Source organism: Euprymna scolopes, chromosome 20 (genome assembly GCF_053919585.1).
Source record: "Euprymna scolopes isolate OS-2025 chromosome 20, ASM5391958v1, whole genome shotgun sequence".
Taxonomy (NCBI): domain Eukaryota; kingdom Metazoa; phylum Mollusca; class Cephalopoda; order Sepiida; family Sepiolidae; genus Euprymna; species Euprymna scolopes.
In genome coordinates this window covers 105,567,616-105,588,873 of record NC_136501.1, presented here as the reverse complement: position 1 = coordinate 105,588,873, position 21,258 = coordinate 105,567,616, and the positions used below count along the sequence as shown (strand labels likewise).

Sequence of the window (21,258 nt, the reverse complement as noted above, 5' to 3'; positions counted from 1 at the left end):
ATACTGTTGCCACATCTTGGCAGGAGTTGCGAGAAAGGACTTGGCCTGCCTTGATAGAGTTCAAAATAAACTTCGTAGCCTCGTAGGAGATGTCCCTTTCTCTTCCTTGCAACCTCTATCTCACAGAAGAGATGTTGCGAGTTTGTCTCTGATGTATCGTTATTTTCATGGAAAGTGTTCGACTGAGCTTCAATCTATGGTCCCCCCTCGCCAAACTTTAACAAGAAACACTCGTCTAGCTGTAAACACTATCAATAATTCCCCCACTCTTTATCTGTGCCTAAACCTAAACGTAGATTCCATGAACAAAGCTTCTTTCTTAGTACTGCACGCCTGTGTAATTGTCTTCCGTTTTCCTGCTTTCTGGCTGACTACAATATGGTTGTCTTCAAGTCTAACGTAAATAAGTTCTTGATGAGCCGTTCCATATAAGTTATCAAATTTTCCAAATATTCATTACTAATGATTACTATATTGTTCAATTTCTAATGTACAATCTTTAACCCTTATCCTTGAGTGGCCTCTTGGCCTTGATAATGTGGTGATGCCTATGTAAAAAAAAATCACAAAAATATAACTTCAAGAACGTTAATTTAATTTCCATTTGCAAAAGTAAAATCCAAAGAAATCCCGTAATTGGAATATTTTATATATATATATATATATATATATATATATATATATATATATATATATATATATATATATATATATATATATATATACTTAATTTACTCACATAAAATTCATATACAAAAGTATAGATTTATGCGGAAACTTCAAATATTTTCTTCAAAAGTGCTCAATACGTAGGTAGAGCTAGTAAGTAATTTACAAAATATATATGCCGATTAAGTTACACTGAATATTTCGCGTTTCATTCACTCTAGTATTCTTCAGGCTTATAAAAACTGATCCCATATAATGATAGATGTATCGAGACACAGGAATGGGTATTTTTGATCTGGCAGAACGGGGGTTCATTTAAATTGTTGGGTCTGGGTTCGCGCCTGGACCACAAAATATGGAAATAAAAAGATTAAAAATTTAAAAAACAAACGTTTTCAAGTGTTTTTGATACAGATGTACATAAGCATACTTTGATAAATGTTTTAACTTGAACAGGGATGGTATAATAAAATTGTGGGGTCTGCGTTCGCTCCTGGCCTCAATAGAATGGGAATAGGCACCATCTTTAATAAACACTTTTCGTATTTATCTCAGTAAGTATACTTTGATAATTATGTTTCAATTTGAAGAAATATGGTATAATAAAATTATGAGTGTTCGTTCGCGCCTGATCTCCATACAATGGAAATAAGTCAAAAAGTTTAACAAGCCTTTTTTAAATATAGATCCACAGAATATTGTGATAAGTGTTTCAGTGTGAACATGTATGGTATAATAAATTATTGGGTTCATCTATTTTATTTTTACTTTAATTATATTTTGGTTTGGTTTTGATACTCCCAAATTCGAAGCTATCTCTTTACAACCCTTCCTTTTCATAACCTATCATACTTTCATAAATCAGAGCCCATTTTCTGTAGGCTGTTTTTGAACCCAGTCAACGACGGGTACTTTTCCTAGTATTTATATCATATATAAAATACGCATCAAGTGCGCTTTAAAGCGAAATCAAAACATAATATTAGGAAAATGAACAAATAGTGTACTTGTTTTAAATGTAGCTCCTAAATATATTTATATTATAAACTCCATCCCCAGTATGTTGTTTACATTTTGATCTTTTCTTCTTTCCTGCAACCTTGATGCGTATTTTATTAAAATTAAATGATCTTTTCGTTATTGAACTCACACCTTTGCCGTTATCCTCGCGTTGCCTCCGTACAGTTTCAACATGTCAAAATATAACCGCTGAGATACAACACGCGCCTCTTCACAAACACACTATTCTTTTCCAAACTTTACACCATGGCAAGAAAAAAGATAAGAAAAAAAGACAACAATCAACATACTGAGGATCGAGTGTAGCGTCTTAAATTCAAAACAAGTAAAATATTTGTTTATTTTCCTAATAGTACGTTGTGATCTGGCGTTCAAGAGCATTTAATGCGCATTTTATAAATACGCAAAAATATATTTTCATTCATGCGGGTTTCTGTATATATCAGTATAGTCATTTTTTTTTACATGGTGGTCACCACTTATCAAGGCCCGGAAGCCACTCGGGGATAAAGGTTATTGCGTGCACAGTAATCAATGAGACAGTATCGTAGTAATAATTAGTATTGGATATTTGATAGTGTCTTACTTAAAAGAGCGTTTTGTCAGAAATGCGTTAATGTTGGACTTGAAGACATCCAAGTTGTAGCCAGGGGGAATACAGGCAAGCGGAAGATTTCCACAGTCGTGCACTTCTAAGAAAGAAGCTCTGCTCATGGAATCTACGTTTGGATTTAGGCACAGATAAAGAGTGGGGAAATAATTGGCCGTAGTTTCAGTTAGACGGGTGTTTTTCGTGAAAGATTGTCGAGGGGGGGCACAGATTGGAACTCAGACGAGCACTTGCCATGTAAATAACGATAAAATAAAAACAGGCTCGTTACGTCTCTTCTGTGGGAGAGAGGCCGCAGGGAAGAGAACAGCGCATCCCCCACGGAGCCACGAAGTATATTTTGTACTCTGTCAAGGCAAGATAGGTCGCTTTTAGCAGCTCCTTCCCAGATGTGGCTGCAGTACTCCATCATTGGACGTACTTAGCTTTTATACAGATAGAGAATTGCATCAGTAGTTAGATATCTTCTGGAGCGGCAGAAGGATCCCACTATTTTCAGCGCGTCCTTGGCAACAGACTGAGGTATGTGTTCCATTTCCGATCAGGAGTAAAGGTCAAACCCAGAAGCTTGTCAAAACATGGAGTCTCCCCAAGACGAGAGCCATCCATTTCAATTGATGCGATATGGGGATCAGAGCGTCTATGATGTAAACATAGAAGCTTGATTTTGGATGCATTAAACGTAACTAGCACCCTCTTCCCCCACTGAACCACGCACTCAAGATCGGAGGAGAGAGAATCCTAGACAACTTTGTCATTTACGGCATTTGATGTGTTGCCATAGATGGTCGTGTCATCAGCATAGGTGTCACCGGACGATTTAAGTATATATTTTTGGAGATCATTGATGTAGAACAGGAAGAGAGTTTGCCCCAGGATGGACCCCTGGGGGACACCATCATTAATACTGTGGGCCTCTGTTTACTGCCCATCAACCACTATTCTTATGAACCTATCGGAGAGAAATGATTTAATAATTGAGAAAATAATTCCAGTTATACCGTAGCTGGAAATCGTGTGAAGTAGGCCCTTATGCCATACCTTATCCAAGGCTTTCGATATGTCAAGAGCAATTGCACTGGAAAGGAAATATTTGCAAGAGATTCACTAATCCTCTGATATATAACCGTTAGCATATCTGCTGTAGATTTGTGGAGCGGAAACCATATTGCATGTCACTAAGAATGTTGTTTTTGCTGAGGTGGTTGAATACTTTATTATGGATCCCAACAACTATCTTATGACACACGGGAGACTTATTGGTCTGTACTAATAGGGAAATGGCTTTTCGCCTCAATACTTGAATACAGGGCATACTGATGAACTTTTCCAGAGTGTTGGAAAGCACTTCTTAAGGCAACGCTTAAACAGTTTTTTTTTTTTTTTTTTAAGCATGGGCGCAATTCTGGTTGGAGCTTTTTCAGCACTATAACTGGAATGCCGTCAGGGCCAGTTGCTTTACTGGAATCAAGATTCTTGATTAGCTTTGCGATCTCACGCACATATATTTTTATGTTGCATAGCGTGTTGTCTGCTATGGGAGGAAATACGGGGAGTTGATTGCCTTTGTCGCTTTGGGCAGAATTAGCTGCAAAGTTCTTAGCAAATAGTCTGGCCTTGTCTGATACTGACGAGATGACCTCTAGTTCATTGATGATAGTTGGGATAGAACGCACGCTTCTGTTCAAGATCCTATTTGTTATTTGTCAAAACTGGTGGGGACCCAGCCGCTGCTCAGCTACTTTGGATTTAACGGACTGAGCATATAGCTCTCTTGAATTTTTATTACTCATTTACAGTGATTGCTGGCAGTCCTAAAAGCAGTTTTTGTCTCGGTACATTAATTACGTTGGTAGATATGGAACAAGAGACTTTTTTGCAGCAACACATTCTGGGGAGAACTATGGCTGGCTGTTAGGTTTTTGGGTGAATTTTTGGATGGTATAAATCGGTCTATGCCTACAATTAACCATTCGGCCGGGTCTGATACTATAGAGGGCACATCCTTTTTAAACATGGAATGCAGAGTTAGATCAGATATGAATGTACCGAAGTTATTCCAGTCAGCCATAGAGTACCGATATACAGTGCAGTGGAGATGTACGTCTTGGGACTTATTACATTACATTTTTATCTTAACTGATACAACGGAGTGGTCGGAAGACGTCAAAGGAAATAGAACAGAACATGAACATTGCTCAGGGGAAGTTGTGAGAAAACTGTCTAGAAGGCTTGCATACTGACCGGTAGTATCGGGTTCACGGGTGGATTCGTGAACAATCTGAGTGAGGTCATAGGCAATGGCAAAATCATGAAAGAACCTCCCCTCGTCATCGGTCTTATTTGAGTGGGTCAGTCATTTCACATTATGGACATTGAAGTCACCGCAATTGTGAATGTTCGCCGAAGGATGAGCAGACACTATCTGGTCAATTTTCTTAGATATACTATTAAAGATAGTACTCCAACTGTTGTGGGTGCGATAGAATGCAATGGTGTAAGCTAGTGCAACCCGGAAGCACATGTAATGCCAATTATGGTATTTTCTGGAGATATCCCTACCACATGGATAGCCATCTTTAATGTAGGCACACACTCCATGGGCATGGCGATCCTGGGGGTCAGATTTAGATGCTAAGTTTAGTATCCTTTAATGATGAACTCATCTAGGGAAGTGGTCGGCCCTGTGCCAGTTTCACTTAGAAAAAAATATGTCCGGTGTTGTCTCTTGTCATTGTGTATTAATCTCTGGAAGGTTTGAACGTAGCCCCCTGATGTTGAAGAAGGAGATATGGTAGTAGTGGTCTACGTTGGAGGATGTGGTTCTAGGTTTATTCGTGTTTTTTTTTTTCTGGAGATATTTCGTGTTGAGGTTTGGGACTTGTGGAACAGGTCGATAGACTTGGTTGGAGCAGGACAGAGAGGGAAAGTAAGAGAAAAATACAGGATTTTTACAATTACCCACAAGCATGGCATCGAGATACCCTACCAGAAATTTCTGCACGTCCAGAATCCATTCACCAAATGACAATGGAACAGTACTTTGCAGCTGCTGATAGGAAGTCTCCTTAGTGGTTAATCCAAGGTTCGTGTTCCGGATTAACAGGCGGATAACGTCTGCCCAGATGAAACGTTTTCCTCCAGCACCCTTACTAGTGACAGGCCCACAAGAATAGACATAGAAACACAATGTCCGACGTCTCAGGCTACTGTTCAAGAAGTACTGCCGACATAGAAAACATGCTTTTCTTCAACATTTCTCAGACAAATCACTCATTGGAAATGAGGATGAAAGACAAAAATGGGTAAGGCAGAGTTACTGGGGCTGCCGAGAACACATCCACATATATTATCTAATCTCCATTAAAAAAAAGGTGAGGGGACTTAATATCTACTTAATAAGTCCGTTGCCCTATGCCTAGTTAAGGATAGTACTTGAAGATAGTCTCCCCTCCCACAGTAATGCATGGATACTTTTTTTGCCTTTATTTACCTCGAGCTAGAATGTTCAAGCATTCCAGCTCCACCCCATAATAAATATGCTATAATAGAACTGTTATCAAATTGAAATGGCTCGTAATATATACATGACGACATCGCATCACATAAATGCATATACGAAAAATATAATTTTCAGCGTACATTTTCTGTATTTACTTCAACAGTGCTCAATACATATATATATATATATATATATATATATATATATATATATATATATATACAACTGTATATCTTGGTTGCATCAACTTGAACTGGAACCAAAACTTATGAAGAATTATTTGTTAAAAATATGTATAAAGAAATAGAGTACTATAGTGTGATAAGCTATAATCGAAATCGAAAATCTTTTATGAAGAATTCTTGGTAAAATTATTTATTACAAGAAATTGAATGTGATAATTAAATGACAATCACCTTGAAAAGAAAGGGATAAACGTGTCACATAAAATAGCACACACGCTATCGTATTATTATATAATAGAAAGATATGTAGGCGTTCTGTTATGTTATTCACCTGCCGTTGTAAATCTTTCCACTCTTATTCTCCATCAAATATAAAATTAAATAAAAACAAAGCTGCTGGTATCCTTAATGTGTTGGAAAGTCATTCCATTTTTAGTTCATTCTCTTACTAAAGATCCACCCGTACGTTCGTACGTGTGGATCTGCGCCAAAATAACGTTATTTTACCAAAAGATTACGTATTCTTTGTTTATCTTTGCACTTTATTTATTTATCCGCTCTAATGCTAAACGGGCAACAATAAGGTCAACACTGATTGCTTGAGCAAAATAATCGCCATCGAAGGTCAAATAATGAACGGTGTTTGTTTTTAAAGAAGCAGCAATCTGGCTCGGAGCCATTTTTATGCTATCGTGAATTAAACCAATGAGAATACTTTCTCATCAATGGAAATGAACAATAAAGATGTTAACGTAAGTTAATATTAACAGCTAAATATAACCCGGGATGATACGCGACCTTATTTCTGTCGCTTTAATTTGTAAAGGCATCGGAGAAAAAGCAAATAGATAATGATATTTTTATGTGTATGGACTCCTTCAACAAGTTTAAGCAGTTTTTTTTTCTCAAAAGGTTTGATATTCTAAACTTTTCCATTTTTACAATCTGGTATTATAAAATGTGATTAAATAATTACTTCTGTTTCGTTTTAGTTTAAGATATCGTTTAGAGCTGCTGTCTTTAAAAAAAAAAAAAAAACGCCCTGCCATTTGCACCTCCTGTTTTCAATCTTCTCATACTTTTCCTCTGACACTTATGCTACAGAAAACTTAAATCCTTCGTATATAGTGACGTGTAATTAACTAAAAAAACACAAGGGAATCAGAATTTGTCGTATAAATGGTGTATAACATCGTAAATTAACTACCCGCATAGCAGCAGTAGTATGACGTAATGCTTAGAAGCTTTGACTGTCGTTTGGGTGGTTGGGTCTCGATCCTGGCTTGAGGTAGTTACCAGTCTAGACACATTGATAAGCTGTGATACAGCGAAACTTCTGTATGAGGATGACTATAATTTCATGACTGTTCTCGGGATACAGTATTTAAATATCGCAATCTTGATAGGTAGATTTTAATTCATGGTTAAAAGCGTATTCAAATAAAATAGTTGAACAAAGAGAGAAAAAGGGGGGTAATCTGGCAGGGGTTTTCTCCGCTTTCTTAAAGCGGTACGCGGGTTTTTTTTATTTTAAGGGGGGTATCGAAAATATTTATAATTTGCAATAAAATTACGTTGCGTTCCGATGCTTATATGAGAAATAAAATGGGGGAAACGATTAAAATAAAGCAGCGTTATATTACTCGAAGATCCTAGAAGTTAATCAAGCCTCAACCCAAGAGGCATCCCCGCTGTTTACAGAGAGAGGACCTTCTCGACCTTACGTTTAGTCTCCAATATCTTTAAATTGAATAATGAGTAAGTTATGCGTGCGTTATATTTGCGTAAAAGGTTTATAGTAAATACAAAATACTTCACACATATATTCATATATGCGTATGTATATTTGTTTAAAAAGTTTGCCTACCAAACTCCTACTGCAGTGTTTGGCTTGTAGACATTAAACTTCATATATGAGATATTTTACACCTTGGCAGCACGATTTTAGCCGAAAAAACGATTAAAAAGCTTACCCTCGGTCTGAATACATTTTATGTAAAATTTCAAATGTTTAGATAGTAAATTGGATGAATAATTTGGTAGATACGGCCAACGTCAATTTTTATAAAGTTTGCCCCCAATTTTAACGCGTTTTTCAATTTTCGGAGTGGATTGTCAGCGATAGCAAACTGACGAATTTAAGCAAAATGCAAACAATTCAATAACTAAATATTTTTAAGGGGTGCGCAGTTTCCAATACAAAATCCTAGTGTGGTTAAGAGAGGTTCTTTTTAATTTTTTGGTTGTATTTTGGGGAGGCGCTCGTGAGATTGCCCCCCCCCCTAAAAATTCCCCTCTACATCCCACATTTTTCAATTTTTTAAAAATTTCAGTCCTGTAATTACAGATTTAAATTACAGATTATATAAAAAAAAAAAATTAAGAACATTTTTATAACTTTTCACGTGAGAGTTACGTTTTCAATAAATTTCGTATTCAATTAAGTTATAATTGAACAATGAAGCCCCACGTGAAATGTTATAAAAAATGTTTTTCAATTTTTGTTTATTGTCTAATACTTAAGAATGCAGTCTATGATAATGACAGGAAAAAAAGTTTTTAAAAAAGCGAAACTTAAGGAAATTAGAATTTCGCTAACGTTCACTTTTTCCCCAAAGTTTTAAGCAGGTTATTGATTTGAAACTCGGCTACCACATTTGTATGGGTCGCTTAGGTTCTAATATGACGTAAGTAGATCTAGATTTTTATACGTAAGTAGAAAACTTGCGGAGTACGTCCTCTGTTAGGGTTGTAAAAATCGAGCGGAAATTTAAATTGCGTTTCGTTTGATCGTTTTTTTTTTTTAAATTGTGCCTCTTAAAAAAGAATATAATGGAAAGAATAACATTCAACTATCGTACTTTATTTTTATTTATAAAAATAAAATTGTAATAACAAAAATGAAATATTTGAATTTTAAACGAAAAACTCAATTTGGTATAACTTTTGGGTATTTTTATATTTTTTAGACAAGCCCTGCTGACCGTTCACATTGGAAATGTCGACATTTTCGATGAATATTTGACTGGATATCGAGTGCATATTATTAATTTAAATAAAATTTCAATAACATGGTGACATTTTCAATAGTTACGTGATTAAAGTTTATCCATTTTAAATTCACCCATATTGTAAGCACATTTTAAAGCGAGAAGAAAATTTCTATTAGCGATATCACGTGACGGCTGGTGGTGATGCTGATATTTTCGTGATTAAAAAAAATAGCCAAATCATTGCAAATATAACGAGCTAATTTATTAAATAAAAATTAAGTATAATGCTATCATTAATAATAATATAAAAACACACATGAGTACGCTGAAAATACTACACCAAAATATTTAAGCAATCAATTCGTTTTTTTTTTTTTTTTTTTTTTTTTTTTTTAGATTTTCAAAAATTTAATTACCAACATATATATATATATATATATGAGAGAGAGGGATATCAAATGTGTACATTATATAATGTACACTGTTGTATAATATAAACATTTGCTCGCTGTGTGTGTGTATATATATATATATATATATATATATATATATATATATATATATATATATATATATATATAACTACATATATAACATATGCGAGAAATATTTTCTTCCAACAATCAGAACCTCCTCAAATCTATCTAATGTTTATTTCTGTTCAAATGACGGTTTGTAATTTACTGTCAACGTAAGACGTGAGATTGGAAATATGTCATACTTGTTCCGACGTTGCTCTCCATTAGAATAAATATATTTTTTAAACGCAGCTTGACAGGTTCTCAGTTGAAGTCAAGTCATAACTATTTTAAGCAAGTCTATATAAGAATCTTTAACAAATCCCTTTTTTTCAACTTGGATTTAGTATACTTTGATGCTTTACTTAGTGGGCTGTCTCCTTATAAGCATACTCACGTACACACACACACACACATATATATATATATATATATATATATATATATATATATATATATATATATATATATATATATACTAGCAAATGGGCCCGGCGCTGAACCGGTGTTTGGAGGTGTATGCTGAGCAAACAAAAAGAAAAATGTTTTTTTTTTTTTTACTTAGGACCCCATAACATTAAGTGTTTTGAGCTTAAATCGAGGTAGGAAGTTAGATCCATGTCCAAACAACAAATATCTTAAATCTCAAGTGTTTAGACCCAAAATATCTTGAGAAGTTAGGTAGAGCTCTCAACGGTCAAATCGAATTAAATGATCCTAATTATGATATAATAAAATTATTAATTTTTATGTTAATTATAAAATTATTAATTCCATCTACTAACTAACTAACTAACAAATTTATTTCATTCAAACAATTTTCACTACATAATGATATGCAAATAATAGGGGGAGAATAAGTTCAATCCAGCGACTGACATCCTTTCTAACTCAACAATAAACAACATATGATAATAATAAATAAAATATTTATCGATATTCAAATTTTATTTTTAGCTGCAATATTTTAAGTCTAAAAAATTCTTATTTTTACTTGACTAGAATATCCTATTCTTTACTTTTCCAGGTTGAATTTCTTGTCCTTTACTTTTCCAGGTTTAATAAAATTTTAAGAATATTACTTTTCATGCGCGCATTTTTCCATATAATCCATGATTTTTCCAGGCATTGCTATTGTGTTAATATATAAATTTATAATATTTATTAATGATTGTCAAAAAAATAGCTCTCAAACACGCATTTATGAAATATTTATCATTCAATCACAGTAGTTCCGAGCCAGGGTCTCTACCGAGACTGCGGTTCATGAATTCGTGATCTGTATAGAGCGTAAACTAACAAAAAACAAGATGGCACTCGGTGTCTTTTTATATATCGTTGGGGCTTTTGACAACATACCCTTCAGTTGTATGTTCAAGTCGCTACGAGAACTCGATGTGCCACCAGTACTCATCCGATGGATTAAGTATATGGTGAGGCACATAACAGTTCAAGTAGAACTACTGAGGGCAACTGTTAAAAGGGAAGTAGTTAAATGACCTCCACCCCCAAGTGTGATTTTATCACCTTTACTATGGAACTGTATGCTGAATCCTCTTTTAAAGGAGTTTAAAAATAGGAATATTTATACCCAGGCTGATGCTGATGACATCGCAGTGCTGGTCGCGGGTTCAAAAGCATCATTGGTCAGACGCATTGCCAAAATGGCATTAAATATTCCTAATAAATCGTCTAATCGAAATGAATTAGAATTCAGTAGCCGTAAAACAGAAATGGTATTGTGTACATATAAAAGGAATTGCCAACTTGGTGACCTTTTTCTGAGTGGACAGAAATTGAAACTTTCGCAGGAGGCAAGGCTGTTAGGGACAATCCTGGACAGTAAGCTAACCAGGAAAAACCACATAGAAAAGATTTCCTCCAAGGCGACTGCAGCCCTTATGCAATGCAAACAAATTGTGGGGAAAACCAGGGCAGTTAACCCGCATGTAATGAGGTGGATATACATTGCTATGGCATGTCCCATTTTGTCGTATGCATGTGTTTCCTGGATCCGCGGGACAGAGAAACTGTACTTGAGGAAGAAACTCCAGAATGTACAAATACTTGCTTGTTTAATGACTGCTTCAGCATATCCGAGCACACCTACTGGAGCATTGGAGATGCTGTTGAATATCCCTCAGATTAAATAATTCCTGAAGGCAGAAACGATACGGGGATCCTATAGAATATGTGTCATGGGTCTGTGGTGGCCAAGATCTGTTGGGACTACTGGAAAAACAAAGAGCCACGTGGATTTGTGTAATGAAGCTAGGAAGGAACTACCGCTCTTGCATGTGCCGGGTGACCTTATGACGAAAACCAGATCATTTGAAAAGCATTTCACATGTACGGTTCATGACAGAACAGGCGCAAGATATTACGAAAAACAGCTGGAATGCAACGTAATCAAATGCTATACTGATGGATCTAAAATGAATGCTAGGATTGGTGCAAGTGTTTATATAGAATACTCAAACCACCTCACCTGTCAAAAATCTTATCTTGGTAAACTGAGGACGGTCTTTCAGGCAGAAGTCTTCACCATACAGGTATCATCGGATACAACACCAAACACCAGTCAGGAGCTGGCACCATTGGATGTGGTACCAAACACCACCCCCGCCTTCACCGAAGAGCAGGATCTCAGACCTAATCTGACAAGTCAGCTCTAACATTCGGTAAACATCACGACAAAAACCGCAGAAGAAGGAGAGATAGCGCATGTTTTAGGCTTTTGAATCTGAGGTTCTGATCATGGTAGAGGTTCAGCAACAGGAAATAGCTATCCTTTCAGATAGTCAGGCAGCTATTAAAGCATTGGAGAATAGTACGGTAAGATCCCAAACCGTACTGTGCTGCATTGAAAATCTTCACCATCTAGGAAAAGAAAACCGCAGATCTATTTCATAAGGAGAGTTTTAAAAGAAATTAGTTATTAAAAAAAAAGTTCGTTTTTTTTATTATTCAAAAAAAAACGATATACGGGATTGAACCTAAAATCTTTCCACCAACATCCCGGTACTCTAACCGTAACGCTAACATGTAATATTGGCAAAATCGCAGTAAAAATAGTTATATACAAAAAAAAGTTATGCAAACTCAAAAACAGCGTTAGTCACTTATGTATGTACTTACTCTCCTGTTCGTGAACCCACATATTTTTTTGTAACTTTTTTTCTACTCAACCAATTTTCGATTTTTTTTTTAAAATGTAGCTAATGAGGTGTTCTATCTAACTATATAACCTGTTTAACATTTGGTTGCGAACGGAATTAGTGGTGGGGGTTTGAATGTGTCTCGATTCATCCAATTTATGACTTCAGCATATATTCAACCACTACCCTGGTTGAATGATAAATATTAAAGAACTAATATTTATAAAGTTCTCTCAGCCAGATGTAAAAGGTCGATAAAACAAAACAGCTTATAATACGAGCAAAACATTGCATTGTTTTGGACCATCTTCCTATTACTGGATTTCCTTGGATGTTACTTGTGCAAATGGAAATTCATTTAACGTTCTTGAAGTTATATTTTATGATTTTACCGTCACTGGAGTATTTATCTTTCACCAGACTATCCATTCACGTGTAATACCTTTTTCTTCACCATATTCCCTCTGCTTCACTCTTTTGTTATCAAGTAAGGTCTTTGACTTACTTGTTGTTTCATGAAATACCTTTGTATGCAAAATCCGATCACCCATTTTGCTAATTCCTAACCTCTGATGAGAAGGAAATTTTTTCTTCGAACTGTTTGCTCGTGTATATATATATATATATATATATATATATATATATATATATATATATATAATATGTAATCATAGAATTATTGATCTTGAAAAATACAATATATTTTCAACTTGAAAATACATTTTCACAACGTATTTAACTTTAAATGCACTCACAAGCTCATTGCCATTAATCGCTATACATATCTTGATCCCAGCGCGTCTTTTATTATCGTTTAAACAATTGTATTTTGTCTTGTTCCTTGCAAACCCATCCCAAAAGTGATAAATGATTAGTCTGTAAATAGCGCTTTACTGAGGTCAGCTTCCCTATATATTCTGCCGTTTCTCTTCATTACGTCTTTCTTTCATTAAAATTAGTGTATTTATTTTTTATATCAGTAAAATTCTTAATGCTTTTCGCCTTATTTCACTCGATCATATAGATTACAGCGCTCCCACATATTAACGCACTTGACATTTTCGCATCATTCTCTTCAGATATGTGACAGATCTCGTTTTGCATGATTCCTGAATTAAAACTTTTTCATTGGTTTAATTTGTTTGCTATATGTCTTGATCATTTCGTTTCAAATACCTATAAATTTAAAGCGAAGTCTTACCTTGTCTGTGATTTTATATATTTCATCCACTGCTAATTAGGATTCTCCTGTCAGGATACTAAACTATATGCATTGCTATTTTTTCGATACTGCAAGTTACTGCATTTACTTAAAAATAATAATCACCCTGAAATCAAAAACAAGTATTAAATTGCCTTCATACTTGCTACACATACTAGTATGAATTAGTTCATTCAGAAATGCATATCTATTAATTTTACATAACATTTAACAATGCATTTTGAAAATCTCTATAGACGTAGTTTACACACATACTCAGACTCACATTTACACTCACACACTCACACACACTCACACATACGCCTAGACTCGCATTAACACCCACACACTAACTCACACTCAAAAACTCACTCACACTCAAAGACACATTCAGACGAACACTCACACACACAGAATAACACTCACACTCAGACATTGAGACCCTCACTCACGGACTCACACAGACTCTCGGAGGCTCTTACTCACAGACTCTCGGAGTTTCTTAATTACGGGCTCTCGGAGTTTCTTAATTACGGGCTCTCGGAGGCTCTTAATTACGGGCTCTCGGAGGCTCTTAATTACGGGCTCTCGGAGGCTCTTAATTACGGGCTATTGGAGGCTCTTACACACGGGCTCTCGGAGGCTCTTACACACGGGCTCTCGGAGGCTCTTAATTACGGACTCTCGGAGGCTCTTACACACGGACTCTCGGAGGCTCTTACACACGGACTCTCGGAGGCTCTTACACACGGACTCTCGGAGGCTCTTACACACGGACTCTCGGAGGCTCTTACACACGGACTCTCGGAGGCTCTTACACACGGACTCTCGGAGGCTCTTACACACGGACTCTCGGAGGCTCTTACACACGGACTCTCGGAGGCTCTTACACACGGACTCTCGGAGGCTCTTACACACGGACTCTCGGAGGCTCTTACACACGGACTCTCGGAGGCTCTTACACACGGACTCTCGGAGGCTCTTACACACGGACTCTCGGAGGCTCTTACACACGGACTCTCGGAGGCTCTTACACACGGACTCTCGGAGGCTCTTACACACGGACTCTTGGAGGCCCTTTCGCTCACACGCTCACTCACACACACATGCATACGCTCATACAGACACTGATACGCTCGTACAGACACACATATATGATGTTCTTTGCTTTTTTAAAAAAATAATCGGTGCCATTCATCATCAACTTGTAAACACACGTTTTTATAAAAAAATATCGAGTGGCTTGCGATGCAGCGGGTGTCTATAAATTTTCTTCGTGGATTCATTGATTTGTTTGGTTTTCTTTAATAATCTCACATTCATACTCATAATCGTCTCGCGTGCATATATATATATATATATATATATATATATATATATATATATATATATATATATATATGATTATTGAGCTGGATTAAATCGGACGATATGAAATAAAATGGAGGTGGAAGGACCTCGATACTCAACATTTCGCCAGATTTATGCGGGCTTTTTTTCACAAAATGTATATACATGTATATATGACATCTAATTTACATAAGCAAAACACGTTGCTCTCCCCCATCATTATATATAGCACTAATCCTCCGACTCTCTCGTCAATGACCATCCCTCTTGCAGAAGCCCGCATAAATCGGACGAAACATTGAGTATCCAGGTCCTTCCACCTCCATTTTATTTCATATATATATATATGTGTGTGTGTGTGTGTGTTTTTGTGTGTCCTCCACCAACAGATGGTTTCACTGTATCACAAAACTTCAGTGTGGTTTTACTAGACCTCATTCGAAATAGACGATAAAACAAAAAACAGTTTAGTCTCCATATCTCGCAGGCTGCTGGCAATGATATCCATCAATTAAAAAAAAATGACGGCCACTCCTACAGTGCTCATTTTTTCTTTAATAAAGAGCTTTGCATTGAGCTAAAAAGTGTCAGGCGATATCAATTAAAAACGGTGCCTGGCTCGAGAAAGTGGGGCTTCTATAGTCATCGAAGGCAGACTGTGTCGCTGTATTACCTCTTCAGTGTGGCTAAAGTAGGGCACATGCAAAGACAGGGATTGAACCAAAAACATCGAGTTAATAGTCTGTAGCTCTATCCCGTAGACAACTGAGAAAGACCCCGCTGACACGGATGGATTCCACTGTTTTATACTAGAATTAACTACCACTTTCACGGTGCTCTATTTGTTTATTTAAAAAATTTTATGTGCACAAAAGCCGTAGCAAGCGATATAATATTTTATGACTACCTGACCTTAGAAAAACTTGCAGTTATGAATAGGCAAACTGTCTTCACAACTCCTCAATGTGGATAGATCAGTAGCAATGCCAAGTATTTTACAAACAACGATCTGGTTGATATTCGATAGCTGTATCCATTTTTCCTCTGAGAAATTCTAATGATATATTGATACAAGAAATATAAGTAAAATTGAATAATTTTCATGGATTTGTCTAAACAAAAAATACAATAGTTTTCTGAGTCGCCTTTATTTATCCGCTAAAGACCTAAAAACTAATACGTAAATTTTCTTTAGGATGCCTAAAAAAAAAGTTTTCACGTAAGTCAATTGTTGAGCAGTGCAGTGATCGCTATATATATATATATATATATATATATATATATATATATATATATATATAGTGTGTGATATTTAGGCAGGATATTTTCAAGCAAATATAAAATGCAACGAAGACACTTTGGTTCATGATTATTTGTGTTTTATTTTAATTTTTCGATTATACATATAATTTTTTTTTTTTTGTATCCAAAATATAAATGAAATTAAAGTTGGTTAAGAGTGTCTACGAACTTGCTGATTTTTTATACTCGAATTTTTAATCGACCTATATTTGTAATCAACTTTTCATCGACTCTATATTTTAACTCATCGCCGTTAACTTTATATTTTAGTTTTCACTTTTAATTCACATTTTCGCTCCTTTTAACTTTTACTTCAACACCTGAACATGATTCCTGGTTTAATCGGAAGCGCTTGTGACAGCAACAACTATGGAACTTTGAATATTTTTTTGATTTCCATGCAAAAAAGATTATACGGAAAATCGAAAAATTAAAAAAAAAAAAAAGAATCATAAAGCCAGGTGTCTCCATTGCATTTAATAATATTGGCTTATATATATATATATATATATATATATATATATATATATATATATATATATATAAGACCCCAGGGAAGCAGAGAGGAATGAGAAGCATGGGCAAGTTTAAAGAAAATAAAACAGATTAAGATGACGGTGAGGTCTCCCCTCTGGAATTAAGTTGATAAAATAATTTTAAAATCCAATCCACTATCTCGCACATGTAAGTAACTTAGCCAATTGAAATTAGTGAAATATTTTTTATTATAAAAAATATTTATAAAATAAGCATAAAGATAATTGTTTACCGTCTCCTCAGTACGAACACGTCATGTTTGCGTTTTGTTATCTTTTCACTTTTCCGGCCTACTGCATTGTTCTCAGCTTTTCCAATCTCTCATATTATCTTTAGCAAAAATGCTTCAAGCGAACTACCTATGCATATATACATATATATATATATATATATATATATATATATATATATATATATATATATATATATAACCGACGGAGACGTTGTTTCATACTTTCTGAAATCGTCAGTGTAGGAAGTTAGGACTAAACCGCTTCAGGGATTTGAAACCGGCAACCCCCATCTATAACCCCAATTAGTATGGAACATAGACCTCAGCCGACGTCAACCGTGGTGGCTAGAGTAATAAAATTAACATTTATGAAGTGTAAATGTTACTCAAGTACGTTTGAGTCATCAAAATTTGTGCTAAGTGACTGGAATTTTACATTTAAATAAACTGTGCTCGACGAAAATAACCCGCTTCTAAAAATAAGCTGACATAATTATTGGTATGATTTTAATACAGTAATGTTTAATCTATTTAGAAACAATTTGTTTAGGGAGTTACGAACATGTGTGTGTGTACGATACACAGCCAAACGTTGCAAAAGGATAAAGTTGGGGTAAAGTCATCGTGCCCTTGCATGTTATCTTTTCCCAAATCCAACCTCATTTTATTCAACAATTATAGCACCGATTCTGTTTGACATATCCACTGTTAATCACTTGTTAGCACGCCCGGAGTGGCATTCGCAACCATCTAGTTGATTAAACGTCAAATGATTTAGTGTTAACAATTGACATCTAACGATGGTGTCAACTTGAATGAACTTACTTGTAGTATCTGCGGAGATATTATTATGTCTACACATCCGTCGTTACACAGGTTTATCAAAAATATCTGTTGGTAGCTTAACATCTTTATATTTCTTTTTACTGTTTCTTAAAAATAAAAACAAAGGGGATCGCTTTCTGGAACGTATCTATGGCCACCACCCTCGCAAAATTTTCACGAAAAACACTTGTATAGCCAAACCACTAGCAATAATTTCTCACACTCTTTCTCTGTGCCCAAACCTAAATATACATCCATGAACAATTTTTTCGCTCAGAACTATACGCTTGTAGAACTATTTTTTATTACCTGCTTTCCAGCTGATAACAATCTGATTTTCTTCAAGTCCAACGTAAACAAGTTATTGATCAACGTTGCCCTAAGTAATCCAATTTACAAAATCCCCACTAATGTTTACTACTCTATAATCACATTGACTAATGTATATTTATTCATCCTTATACTCGAGTAGCCCCCGGACCTTGATAAGTGGGGATTCCTGTGTACAATTTGGAACTATGTCTTTCAGGGGGCTTTGGGGTATTTAATGGCATACCTGCTTGTATCAGTGTATTTTTGTGTTACGCAGCTTAAAGAAATAAAAGATGAGATGGACTTGATTTTTTCTGAAATTTGAAATGGAGAAATCTTGTCATATATATTAGGCATAAGCATATACACCAGAAAATAATTCCACTTTTCAGAATCAAGACGAACGAAGACCTGAAATCTATGATGCATGGGGAAACATAAAATATACGTTTAGGAGGTCCTGTCAACCTAAATACGACATAGGAATAACTATTTTGTGTTAACTTAAATGCTTAATGAATGTTGTAAAAATGCATTACACGTCCTTGTATATATAAAATCAACTAACCTTTATCTCAGCAAATTAACTGTTTAAACATGAAAAATAACTAATAAACAGTCAACATAAGCTATTTTAATTATGCACGTTTGATTTGGATCTACATAATTGTGACAGATACTCAATTATTAATGTTAATTCTAAATATTTGTAAGTTGTACTTAGTCAAAACTTATAAAAAAAAAGAAAAAGAAATAAAACTAGAATACGGAGACTGTTTCGTTACTGAAAAATAAAAAAAAAATAAAAATTAAATAAAACATAAAAGGCTTTGCGGAATTTAATGCCACCAATACTGGAAAAGGTATGTTTCCCTTTGTTTTATGCTTTTGTACGGTTAGAGGAAGCGTGCGTCATGAGTTCATCAAACCATATTCTATTAAAGTACTTGTAAAAGCGTCGCGTGTTTACGGAATTAGGGCGATGGAACAAAGCGTAAGCCTTTGCTGGTAGTTCAGTAACTATTAGATCTAAGGTATTTTTTTATACCGTCTCGGAGAGATAAGTAGCAGCCACTTATCAACGTTATATGCATGGACAATTTATGGCTTTGTAAGGATATGAGAAATTTCCTAGTGAAAATAATTATCTACCACAATAGAAAGAAATAAAATTCTTAGCAGAGCCTTGGCAATATCCTCAATGTATTTTGTCTATTTCCTTTTGATTTTGTGTATAAAGCTTAAGAGTTTTAAATGCATGTTTTTAGGTAAGGTGTTATTATAGAAGGTTTTTCAAGAACAATAATATTCGGGTTATTTTTTTTGTAAATATATATTATATATATATATATATATATATATATATATATATATATATATATAAACATCTGAGCAGGTTTATTCATTAAAGGCGTTGAGTGAAACCAAATAATACACGTGTTTCATTTAACACTTTAAATCCAAATAACAACGCGATTTTAACATTTATAAAATAAACGAATGTTTATTTTTAAAGAGAGAGATTTTCGCTCCTTTTTTAATCTGTATATATGTAGCCGGATAATTACGCGTGATTTTAAAGTTTGGGTAGGTTTATGCATTAAATGCGTTGAGTGAAATTTGAAAATAATAATAACAACAAATTTGTTAACCTTTATAAAATAAAGGAATGTTTACCACGCGTAATTATCCGGCTACATAAAAACCACAACTAACATCAGGTGGACTTAACTTAAAATTCTTCCATTCAACATTATGACGAAGAATAAGACGAAAAAATATATATACAGATTGAAAAAGGAATTGTATATAGCTTTCTTTTTAACAATGAACGTTCGTTTATTTTATAAAGGTTTTTAAAAAATCGCGTTGTCCTTTTGGCTTTAACGTGTTAAATGTAACACATCTCTCATTTGATTTTCAAATTTAACTCAACGCGTTTAATGGATACACCTACCCAGACTGTAAAATCACGCACAACCTCGCGTAATTATCCGACTACAGAAACCCCACAGCTAACATCAAATGAACTTAAAATTCTTCAATTCAACATCACGGCAAAGAATAAGAGGAAAAATACATATACATATATACAGATTGAAAAAGGAGTGTATATCTCCGAAATATATCTCTCTTTAAAAGTGAACATTCGTTTATTTTATGAAGGTAAACATCGCGTTATTTGGCTTTAAAGTGTTAAATGTAACACGTCTCTTACTTGATTTTATATATTTATGTAAGGAAATATGTTTATTCAATTATATTTAATATTTTATTTATACCGATTATTTAATTTATGAAGCTGGATACGACAGAGTATATATAAATCAATGAGAAAATCTGTATTATAAAATTTAAAGATGTTGACCATGTTACCGTTTATTTCTTTAAGTACATTTTTGATAGCATCAATATATATGAGTTAAAGACGGGCATTTGTGAATGTATAAATATATATATATATATATATATATATATATATATAATAATGTGTGTGTATGTATATATATATATATATATATATATATAGTTGCCAAAAAAACGGGCCCCGTGTTCACTTCATATTATATCTCCATTATTTATTCACCGAGTGCCCTTATTTTACAGCACATGACAGAATCAACGACCGTGAGTACACCAGGACCCCAATGGGAGCTGGAACAAAGAAACCACCGTGTTAAATTTTACTACAAGACCGGCTCGTTTAAGAACACCCAGGAGAGTTTCATGCGTCAGTTCGAATGTGAAAAGGCTCCATCCAAAAGTAGAATTCAGAACTTGGTGGACCATTTCGAGAAGTATGGGACCGTGCAGAACCGCAACGCTGCTAGGGAGAACCGTCTA

At 34.8% G+C, this 21,258-nt stretch overlaps 1 protein-coding gene across 1 annotated transcript in view; it reads left to right on the top strand.

Moving 5' to 3' along the window:
- Positions 1-21,258, top strand: part of LOC145241632 (uncharacterized) — a 118,279-nt gene that overhangs the window by 96,388 nt on the left and 633 nt on the right. Inside the window, exon 2 of the mRNA XM_080104714.1 lies at positions 21,022-21,258. This exon is cut by the window's right edge and continues 633 nt beyond it. The gene's annotated coding sequence lies outside the window, so the exon portion shown is untranslated. The remainder of the gene's footprint in view (positions 1-21,021) is intronic.